This window comes from Halichoeres trimaculatus, unplaced genomic scaffold, assembly GCF_033239565.1.
Source record: "Halichoeres trimaculatus isolate MK-OKI-2021-1 unplaced genomic scaffold, fHalTri1.1 fHalTri1_scaffold_20, whole genome shotgun sequence".
Classification (NCBI taxonomy): domain Eukaryota; kingdom Metazoa; phylum Chordata; class Actinopteri; order Labriformes; family Labridae; genus Halichoeres; species Halichoeres trimaculatus.
The window spans coordinates 9,334,823-9,346,857 of NW_027437198.1; the positions used below are offsets into that span (position 1 = coordinate 9,334,823).

General features: G+C 39.7%; 1 long non-coding RNA gene across 1 annotated transcript in view; it reads left to right on the forward strand.

The window, feature by feature from the left end:
- The first annotated feature begins 8,703 nt into the window (after positions 1-8,703).
- The window catches only part of LOC141808999 (uncharacterized), an 88,499-nt gene continuing 85,167 nt past the window's right edge, over positions 8,704-12,035 (forward strand). Inside the window, exon 1 of the long non-coding RNA XR_012599973.1 lies at positions 8,704-8,865. This is a non-coding gene — a long non-coding RNA (uncharacterized LOC141808999). The remainder of the gene's footprint in view (positions 8,866-12,035) is intronic.

The following is a 12,035-nucleotide window of genomic DNA, read 5'->3' on the forward strand; positions in this document are numbered from 1 at the left end:
AGAAAATATTGTATTCCACTTATCATAAGGCAGGTCTAGACAATACTGTTTGTAGTGTTATTTACAGAGGCTCAAATGTGTTACAATGCTAACATTAAGCTAGCAGCTAATCTTGATTTACACACAGAATCTATGTACAAGGCTGAAAGTTGGCTTTACAAATATACCAATAAATATATTTATACAATACAGATATGTTTGGAGTATACTGAGGAGATAAAATAGGAGACAAGGGGAAAAGGAGAGCAGAAGAAAGGAGGCACGAGGAGGATACAGCTCAGGGCTCAAAGTGGGAGTGTGTGTGATAACTTCTGACCCTCTTTATCCACACACACACTCACATAGAAAATACACACACAGCAGCAAGACAGACAGAAAGAGTGTGTGAGAGGGATGGAGACAGTGGCGTCCTCCTGTCTCTCTTCCACTCCCTGTCCTGTCACACACACTCAGTCAGGCTCTCTTTAAAAAGTTCACACTGAGGTCACACCACACTGTATTTGGTGTATAATGTGTATAAAGGTGGATCACTGAAGGTGATTCTATGAAATTATGTCTTAAATTTAAAGTGAACTGTCAAAGTCAAACTCTGCCAATCTGAACATTATTCTTTGATATATTAATGAGTCATAATAATTATTTAACTTTTATGACTTCATATCATTAAAGTCAAAGTAGTTAAATGAGAGAAAGAGGGAGACAGTGATGAGGTTAATTTTTTATCTTTGAGCTGATGTGATGACCCTGTGAGAATTGATGAATTTTTCCAAAATGAGTTATTTCGATAAAGTAACTTTTGCACTGTAAGCACTTAAGTTACTGTATGCAGTTCAACAGCTCAGAATTGAACATGATTTAAAGTGAAAGAATGGGTAATTAAAGCTCCTGTGAAGAACTTATAGATTGTGTTGAGTTTGGTGCCCCCTATGGTCAAAGCATATATTATAAAAAATCGATTTGACAGAATTTACCTTCATAAGATTGAGTTTAAAGAAAGAAAGCATGTTGGAGAAACATTTGTTTGATGTGTATTTCATTTTAATAGCTTAATACACAGACCAGTCCAGGTTGAACCCCGCCTCTTGCCCAATGACAGCTGGAATAGGCTCCAGCCACCCACAACCCTGAACAGGATAGTGGTTCAGAAAATGAATGTATGAATGAGTTTAATCCACATGTGGCCAAATGTGGCCCGCCATGTCATTTAAAGGGGCTTGCAAGAGCTTAAAAGGTCTGATTGTCTTATAATAGAAAAATCAAAAAGATGAATTGACCCTAAACAACGTTTCCAAAAATACCAACTGATTATGTTACCCACCAAGTGGTGGCATCCCGACACTAAATCGCAGTGTTTTCACATCAGTGCCATTTTCCGAGCTAGTGGGATTAAGAAATAAAACGATGATTTCAAAATGTCCATGAAAAGTTGATGCAGATGAAGACTTTTTTAAAAACGAAAGGAAGGCAAATGTAAGTTTGTACTTCAAGGAGAAAAACCTGTTTGTCTTTTGTGTTGTGAGGCCGTGGCAGTTGTCAGAGAGGACAAATCTACGTTGGCATTTTGACACCGAACACAGAGCTAAGTACGCCAAAGTGAGCCTTAAAGAAAAACAACAAAAAGTGCAGGATCTAAAATGCAAACTGCAATCACAGAAGGATGTGTTCAAGAAAGCCACGACCAAAAACAACACGGCAGAGAAAGCTAGCTTTATTGTGGCTGAAGAAATTCCCGTAAAAGTCTTCTTCAGAGGGTGAATTTTTGAAGCAGTAGATACATTTTATACTGTCTTACAGTTGCAGCTGGCCCTTTAAGGGAAACCATTACGCTGATGTGGCCCTCTGTAAAAATGAGTTTGACACCCCTGGTTTATTCAATGGTCCTTCTGTTTTAGTGGAGGAGCCGCAGCCTGTGACCTTCACTTTAGCCAGTCAGTCACCAGGGGGAGCTCTGAGTGTTTTGGCTTCACTTTGGGGGTACTGTCATGTCGTCGATTTTTATATAGGCAACCATGAAAATGAACCCCGAAAGAGTCTGAAAAAGTTTGAAGATAAAATAGTGTAAATGGGAAAAACACACACACACACACTCACACACACACACACACACACACACTCACACACACACACACACACACACACACACACACACACGAAAACACACACACACACACGCACGCACACACACAGAGATAGAAAGTTGGAAAGCACAAGAGACAGACATGAAGTTACTTAGTCTTTGACTTCAATATTGACCCAATGTACTGATACCAGCCTGGCGTCACAATCTGTGTGTGTGCGTGTGTGTGTGTGTGTGTGTGTGTGTGTGTGTGTGTGTGTGTGTGTGTGTGTGTGTGTGTGTGTGTGTGTGTGTGTGTGTGTGTGTGTGTGTGATTGATTTAGGTGGAGCCATGGAGGTACAGACATAGAGTTGTTGCATTTTCAGCCAAACTGCAAAATCAATGCAAAGTGGATTTGAATGAAAGGAGCACACACTGCGTTCACCCAGTGTATGTGTATGTGAGAGTTTGTGTGTGTTTGTGTGTGTCTGTCTGTCTTTGAGACCCAGCTGGTAACCCACGGCGACAGGGTGCTGTCGGCCATTACAGCTCCAGCGTCTCCGCAGCGACCATTAACGATAATGTTGTTGTTGCCGTGGCTACAAATACACTCATTGCACTCCATTTGCATCTAAAGAGGAGAAGAAGGAGCCAGAGAGAGGAAGAGGGAAGGGCAGAGAGGGAATGAGATGGAGAAAAACAGAAGCAGATAGAAGAGAAAAGGAGGAAAATATTTTGTGTATTCCCTCTTGTCTGTGTTTGTGTCTCTGCCTCCTCATCCTGTCTCTGTTTTCAGTCCCTCTCAGAAACCTGGAGCCCTCTCTGTCTCTCTGGTCAGCAGGTAATGACATCTAGTCCAGTCATTACTGTAGCATAACAAGGTTTTTTTTGACACTTTTCAAATGGAGGCAAACACTAATGCACTGGGATAATTCCATATTTTAATTGTACCAGCTTTCCAACCATTGCACTGCACATTAATGTGCAGGGAAACATTGCAGTAAAGGAAGGAAGGAGAGCACATTCACTGCAGATGACTCTACGAAACCCTAAAATAGATTTTAATGTCAAATGGGAAAAACAAAGTGATGTAGCATTTCCTGCGTATGCATGTGCCAACTTGTCAAGTTGTTGTGTAACTCTGTAGTATAAAGGTCTGAAGCTGACCTTTCTGTGTGGCGCTGCATGTTCCTCCCATGAATCTCCATGTACTCCATTATCCTCCTGGGGGTGGTAGTGGCCAATGGGGCCAAGTGACAAGCAACAGCTTGATGGATCTGTTTTAGAACATTCATGCTGCAGATTCAGAATCACATGCAAAGGTAAAACAAGGGAACATTTGGAAAAAAAATGCAGGTGAAAAACATGCAGGGAAAAAGACAAAAACACTGTAAATTTAGAGGAAGAAAGAAGCATGCAAGACACCATAACAGAAGGGCTCCAGGCCTCTAGGGGGTGCTCAGTAGAACAGTGAATATCTGAGTGAACCATTTTATGTCTGTTGGTAACTTCAAGATTACAGGAACTGACATTAGGCTGTATAAGAAAATGAACGTCATCTTGCTCGGCTTGAAGTAAGGTCTCTACATAAACTGCTCCCCCTGGTGGCTGGCTGCAGTATAGGTAAAAAAATCCACCTTTCCATCCATTCCAGATGGGCTGTGGTCAAACTTAAAAAAATTAATACTCCTCATAGAAATGTTTCTCGTGTCCGATTGTTGTGGTGATTTGAAGATATCATTTGGGTGTCTTGTATTCAAGTCCTCTTTTTTCTGAAAAGTTTTGTTTTCATTAGTTATACGAGGTTAAAAACAAGGCTTTACGTAACATTTAATGATGATTGACAGCTGCTGTTCTCGTGTATTTTTTCAAGGATTGTATAATATGTCGGGAGGTAGAGTTAAGAAGTGATTAGACTCTCAAAAGAAAAAAAAACATTATTTTTTGTCATCCTGCTCCACCCATGTTCTCCCAGAATTCTTCATCGTCTCTACTGACCAGACTCTGGCTGCAATTGCTCCCAATGGCCACGCCTGTGACGGAGGAATTTTTGTTCAAAACTGTACTGTGATAAATGGCGGAGCCACACTGTCCACTCTATAGACAGTCTATGAGTTCACTGCTCAGAGTTGGATAATTGAACTGTTAGCTGTGTGGCCAACTGAGACTGAAATCTAACTTGAACCCATATACTGTGCAATAAATGAACATAGTCTCTGTGACACCACCTGTCTGTATCTAAAACAGTTTTTAAATACATTTTCGACCGGGGTCATTTAAAAAATGGGGCGGGCTTTGAGCCCCCACACCAGCAGTTACAGGGTGCCCACCTGTCAATCAGCTGAGCTGTGCCTCAGACCGCGCAAACTTGCATGCTTAATATCTTCTAGATTGCGAGTTGGAAAAAATTCATCCTTTGTACAGTGTGTGCCATTACAAAAATCAGCTCTATAGACACAAGACATTTTTTGTGTACCAGGCTGTAAACATGTTTTATACAATTAATGTCAAACAATCCATTAATGTTTATTTCTGCTGTGAAAATGGTTTTTATTGGCTTGGTTTTTTTCTGTACTTCTGGAGCTAGCCTCAAGAGCTGCAGGTTTTAGCACCTCTGCATTGCCTCATCTTTTTAGACTGGAAGTTGCTGCTTGCTTGAGCCACACAGGCCTGGTTCATAGTCTGCATCAACTCTGCTTCATAGGTCCACATAGCCCTGTGCCAACACAGCAGCCTACACATGTAGCCCCGTGTGAACCTCCTAAGAAATGATAATAGAAAACCAAACATACAACTGAAGTTGTCACAAACAGAAAGTTTCCCACAGGAGCTTTAATTGAAAAAGCTACTCTGTAAAAAAAAAAAAAAAAAAAGAACATATATTTTTTGGTCTTAAACAGTATTTCCAGTTGTAAGGACTTGAAAATGTGATTTATTGACATTTGATGTAATATTGCGAGTAAGCCCAAAAAATGGAGCCACTTGTTTTCCTAAAAGGTTTTTTACTGATTTACTGAATCTTAATTTCTAAGTGACAGTTCATGACAATGAACAATAGTTATGTAAACTCACATGTATTTGTTGGGCAATGCGGGAAGGCCAACTTTTTAAGTGGCACTATAGGTTCAAACTCACTGCCCTGCATCAGTGTTCACCAGAGCTGGAGCCCGCACAGGTAAGACAGAAACTTCCTTCTATTTAATGAGTTCAAAATGATCAAGTGTTTTTTGTGTGTGACTGTGTTACAAGTAAATGCATACAAAGATTGACGCATTTTTAACGTTTGAAACAAACAGCTGACGGTTCTTGGTGAAAGCTAACAGCTAATCCAAGCTAATGTCTGGGGAAAGTCGCCTTAAAACTGAGCTGGACCGTTACTCCTGGTGAAAACTTTATTGATGTGTGTTTAACTTGTTACGACGAGAAAACAAGAAAAGCTGAGACAGTAGTTGTGGAACTCAATGCTAACTTAAAACTGTAGTCACAACATTAATTGACTTTTCATGTCTTTGTTTCACAAGATGCAGCAACATTGCTTAGTTGTAATGATGACACTATGACAAATTAAACATCTTCTAGTCTAGAACAGGACAGAAGCATGTTTGCAGTTTGGTTTGACATAGTAAAGATCACTGCAGTCTGGCCTGTGTGACCTGCTGCTTCGACCCTGCTAAATATATTGTTTAATGAACGTTTGTTTTGTTCTGTCTGTCATTACAAGGCCACTGACCCAGAAGAGAATCAGAAGGTGGGTGTCCTCACTAGAGGATGAGAATACAGCTGCTCATCAGGGTGTCTATATGTAGAGCAGAAAAAGCCATTTTTTCCTTCCAGCTCTTCCTGACCTGCCAACAGTTTCTTTGAGCTGGACAGCTGTATAAGATTTGTGGACAAATCAAATAAAACAAATGTTTTGGATGTATACATTGCATCTGTAATTATAATTTCTTTGGGAATGTACAGCAATGTACAGTAAGAAAACTGAATTGATGATTTTAAGTTATTATAATGTGAATTCATATGTTTTTAAGACTTCAGTCAGTTGATAGAGGTAAAGAATTTAAATTAAGATATTAAGGTATTACAACATGAAAACACGAGTTAGTGCAACATCCAGTTGAGTGAACACTTATTATTATTAAAATCGTAGTCAAGCAAACTTAAACGCAAAATAAAAGAAAATAGGTTAAAGAGCTGAACTCAAAATTCTGAGGGAGTTTGTTACCTTACAGTTTTGAGTTTTCTCAACTTTTCTTTTTTGCAGTGTAGGATGCTAACTCCCAACACCTTACAGAGCAGCAGTGGATGCCATGTTGTTGCTCTGGCGTGAGAGGTGTTCATTCATAGAAAAGGTGACTGAATAATTAGGGAGCAGGTAAACATCTCCTGATCCTACCTCTCATTGTTTTTATGTCACACACAACTTCACTCCCAAATTCATACACACAAACACACACAAAGTGTTAAGTGGAGCAATGGCTCCAAAGAGAGCGCACAGTGGGGCGATAACACTTGGCGTAATGCCCCTTTAAAAGGCAATAACACCCACAATAATCACCTTCCTCCCTCTCTATCCGTCTCCATCTTGTTAAAAAGCTCCTCTCTCTGCTTGTTTCTGCACATGAAGTTGTCGTTTTGAATTTTTTTCTGCAGCTGTAAAAGGTTAGTGAACGCTCGCAGCTTCTGTTACACTTAAAGAGCAGTAATGTTTGTAATAATTACCGCTCTGCCACTCCGCCTGTATTCACACAAGCCGCTCTAATCGCCTCCTTCACCTCTTTTTCTTTATGAGATGATAGGATTTCAAAGTTGTAAAAGTCATGTCTGTAGTTCTTTACAGCATTTTAAAAGTGGTTAAAGTAATGGTGATCACTGATCTGCATCTGTCTCTATAAAACAACTAAAGAGTCAGTTTATGAAGCAGTCAGATGGAATAATCCAGAAAACTAAGAGCAGAAACTGTCTCTGTAAATTCTTATCTTGATCAGCCTGACCATTCTTTTATTTCCACACACTTAGGAAAGAGATGCAGCCTTATGGGGGGTGATGGTGCTCATGGGAAATGTAGTCTTTAAATGTAGAAATGAACACAACATAAAAACCTTCATAGTGCCTTAAAACTGTATTTCTTTAAAGTTTATATGGATGATTTTGTCCATGCATCAAATCAAATTATTTTTGTGGGAGTGTTTACAATAACCTGACATAGTCACTCTTTTTTTTTCTCTCAATTTTGGTCTCTTCCAGCTCCCAACAACATGATGCTGCTACTTTACAACTGACTTGTCAGAGCTTTGTCCAGACCCTGTTTTATAAATTCTTTTCAAGACCTTTTTTTCTTTATCCTGGTGGCTCTGTCTATCATTTCTCTAACTTGGTGACAGGTCTGTCTGGAGTCGTCAGTCTGATAATATTATACTGCGCACAGTACAATAACCAATCACTCAACAAATTCAATCAGGATGTCAGAAACATCAGGACATCGGATCCAAAAATCTGCAGCAACCGAGGAGGAGCTGCTCAGAGTCTGCTGAGTCACATCAGGAGAGACTTTAAGTGCTTTCTGAAAAATGGCCGACCATCAGTCATGTCATTGAAACTATTTTTGTAATGGACCTGAAATGAGAAATGAAGGGAAAGACTTTTTCTGATCTCAGGAATTTGTTGACAAAGTACAGGCAGAGTGAACAAAGCTGGGACATTTCATTAGGTATTAACTTTGATTTGAATCTTGTATGTTTGGATTACTTAAATGTCTGACTTTATCATTCATAACTTGAGTGATATGCGATGTCTTTGTATATTTCACGTTTTTCTAGTGATGCACCAATACCGAATCTGGCATCAGGTGTCGGTGTATCTGTGTCCCTCAAGCTGGATCTGTATCGGTGGGAAAGGGGCCGATCCACGGTGCTGATCCAGGCAACCAGCTCTATGCCTTTTTTTTTTTTCTTACCAGCGCTCTCAGCTACTTAATTTGAAATGTTACCTCTAATGCACCTTTGTTTTTTTTTTGCTGCATTACCAGACCAGACCAGGGTTTGTATTCAGTTTACAGCTCAATATTTTCAACTTCAGTAATTCCGTTTACTCATTTTTGCCTTTTTACCAAAAGCATTACTTGACTTATCTCACAGTAGGGCATGAAGTTTATTATTTAACACTGGTATTGGATCAGTATCGGTATTGATAGATACCCAAAGCCCAGGTATAGGTATTGGAACCAGAAAAGTTGGATTGGTGCAGACCTAGTTCTTGTGTGCAATCTTTTTTTTTTTTTTTTTTTTTTTACTTTTTAATTAATAAAAAAGACAAAACAAAAAATTCATGACGTGATGATATTAACTTAAGTCCATGGTGTATTTTTTGAAAACTATATTGAGGGCCTTTTTAATCCCTTCAAAAACCAAATTACAAATGTGCAGGGAAACATTGCAGTAAAAAAAAAAGAAAAAAAAAGAAAAAAAAAGAAAGAAAGAAAAGAAAAGAAAAAGACAAGACTTTCGCCTTTTTATTGAAAACAGTAACAGTAACAGGGTTATTTTGTTACTCGGTCGTGTGCTCTAAATTCCCGTCCTGTAGGTGGCGATAAAGCGCCGACTAGCTGGTTTTTCCAACCGCCAAGCAAATCAAAAGAAGTGGTTCGTACAGTATGAACACCTGTTGACGGAGTGACTGTCAGTAACGGAATATACACGGTGAATTTTACAAATTACAGCTGTGAGGATGTTTGGATATCTTGGAGGAGAACTTTATGCCGCCGGACTTGAGGAAGAGGAGGACTGCTGAACCGAACTTCATCTTTATCGTAAGTCAGAGCTGAAAGTTTCTTCATTTCTGTTACACCGTTAGCAAACCCCTGATGTGTAGTCAAGTCTTTGATTAGGGACACCTGGTTTGTGTTCGTTCTCATGTGTAGTTCTGTTTGGGGCTAGATCATTTTGACACTGAATAGTCATTAAAAGCTTTTTTATCATTATTTTATAAACTAATTGCTAATAAGAATTGTATCCAGCTGTTTTTGAATGTTCTTGGTTGATTTCTTCATTTCAAATAGCCGGAAGTTCGTAAAGTTGCTCGCAATCTCGCGAGTTGTAGGGGTTGAATAATTTTGGGTGCAACTGTAGCTCATTCAGCTGCCTGTAAAGCTGAGTGATTTTTCATGCCCTGGATTTTTTGTCGAAAAAATACTTTCCCCCTAATAACACAGGAGGAACCCTTGTGATGTTGCTGATTTGTCATCTTGATTTGTCACTGTCCACTCTAAAGACAGTCTATGAGTTCACTGCTCAGAGTTGGATAATTGAACTGTTAGCTGTGTGGCCATCTGAGACTGAAATCTAACTTGAACCCATATACTGTGCAATAAATGAACATAGTCTCTGTGACACCACCTGTCTGTATCTAAAACAGTTTTTAAACACATTTTCAACCGGGGTCATTTAAAAAAATGGGGCAGGCTTTGAGCCCCCACACCGGGGTTTGTCATCTTGCACATCAGTATAGTAACAAAACTTTGTAACCTGCTGCATAGACGTCACATTAAAATTCATGTTTAGGTCCTATCTATGACTTTGTCTGCTCAAGCTGCTCAGGGCGTTCGTATAGCTTTTATTTATTGTTATTTTAAAAAGAACAACTACTCCAGCTGTCCATTGTGTGGAAAATAGACTGATGTTGCTTTTTTGTAGCACATTTGCTAACTCTTGTGATGGAGCTGTTGCAATGGTAACAGTTGGTAACACACAATGCTTTCACATTACATCAACATAAAGACACATAATATGTAAAATAGTGTGAATAACAGCAAAACAAAAACATCACAATATGAACAGTTTCCTCAAAACATGAAATACATGTTTCTTCAAATTGTGGAACTGCTCCTTTACAGCTCATTTAGAATTCCTGAGTGAAAGGAGGAGAGGAGAAAATCTCCCATCACACTGCTCCTGTTTACTCCACCCGTTTAATCCCCCCTCCTGGACTGTCTTTGTGTGTATATGTGTATATGTGTGTGTGTGTGTGTGTGTGTGTGTGTGTGTGTGTGTGTGTGTGAGAGAGAGAGAGAGTGTGTGTGTGAGTTGTAAATCTCTCTGTGGTGAATTTACAGCCCTCCATTCACACATTTAACTTCACGTCTGTAGAGCGCACGGCCGCCTCACAGCTGTCTGTGTGTGTGTGTGTGTGTGTGTGTGTGTGTGTGTGTGTGTGTGTGTGTGTGTGTGTGTGTGTGTGTGTGTGTGTTTGTTCTGAAGGTGAAAGTCTGTATGATGCTCTGTTTCCATGGCAACAACTTTGGGGAGAGAGAGAGAGAGACGGAGAGAGGCTGACTGAGCAAAGGCTAGTTAGAAGTTCAGATTCACTAACAAAGGAAACAAAAGCCCATAAATACTGTGAGTGTGTGTGTTTATGCTGAGTGTGACTGAGTGTGTTGCAAGCGTGAAGATGCAAGCTGCTGGTCTTGGAGTATGTGCTTGTGTATGTGTGTGAGTGTGTGTGTGAGGGACCAGCAGATGTTGGACCTCTCAGATTATTCCACAGAGAGTGAGGGAACAAAGAGAGACAGAAAGTTCACGTTGTTTTAATCTGGCTGGATAAATCAAATTTGCTTTATTTACTATAATTAGGACAATAATGAGGGACACACTCGCCTTCTGAGACTCCCTGGAAGCACCTAATGTTCTTGGGGGGATGCGCCTGAACTCCTGCATGATGTTGTGGGTCTGCTCTTATTTGATTTCTCGGTTTGTTTGAAAAATTAACACAAAAGTAACCTGAAAACTAATTTCTGTCCAGCTAGTCTGACTTTACAGGCGTCACCTGCTCCTTCCTAGGTGTAAAGGTTAAATCAAGTTATAACACAAACTGGCTTCAAGTCTAACCGCTGCACCTGGATTTTTTATTCAACTCTACAGGGCGTCAAGACAACAAAGGCTTTCCATTTCTTCTACAACATTCTCATCACGAAATGTCAGGATACATTTACAGATTTTTATGTTCTATGAGCTACACATGAGCCAAGTGCATGGGTTTAATGCCCCCACCTGTCACTCAGAAACATAGACAGCATTTCTTACAGAGTAGTATTACTCTCGTCATTGGTCGGCGTCAGTTGGACCCAGGGGGGTAAACTCCTGCTCCAAGTTCTTATGAACAAACTGTAAAAACGCAGCAATAAAACGAGTACAGAGGTGATGAAACAATATAAGGCCAAGGTCTCTTGGACCCTAAACACAACATTATAGTTCAGTGAAACTACAGTAAATAATAGAGGAGGACAAAGGACCATATAAAGTACAAAGAGGAGACGGATCAGGAGGCTTAGAACAGTTTCATGAAATGTTTGGGCTGATGGATTTACCCCCTTTTCAAGTTATGTGATACCTGAGCTCTTGTTTTTGTATTTGTTGGGTAAAGGTTGCGTTAGGTCAATTTATTTGTACCTGTTGGCCTCCTTTTAGACAAAAAAATTGCACAATGTTTTCAGAGGGGACCTTTCTATAATGATGTCGGGCACTGTAAGAACTTTTGGTGAATGGACTTTACTTCGTGCAGGAAACTGTGACAGCAAAAGATGGGGTCTTATAGAAGGGTTATTTGTTTATGAACGTTTGATGCGCGCACAACTTGAGTGCAGAAGCACTGGGGAATATAATGGTTTGTCAACTTTCGTAGGGGAGTTAACCATATTTTTAAACTAAATATCATCACGTCTACAGATGGTAAATGGCTTCCAGGTTTGTGAAATAGCAGTGAGTGAACAGAAGAGATCGAAAAGTGGACAGATATTAGGTAGACAGACATTTTTTAGAAGAGAAATCCAGCGTGTACCCAGAGAGCAATTTAAACACACAACTGTCACTTGATGCTCATGACTAGGCCTGTCACAATAACAAATTTTGCTTGACGATAATTTTCCAAAATATTATTGCAGATGACAATATTATTGTCAATATTATTTTGATTTTTTTTCATTTT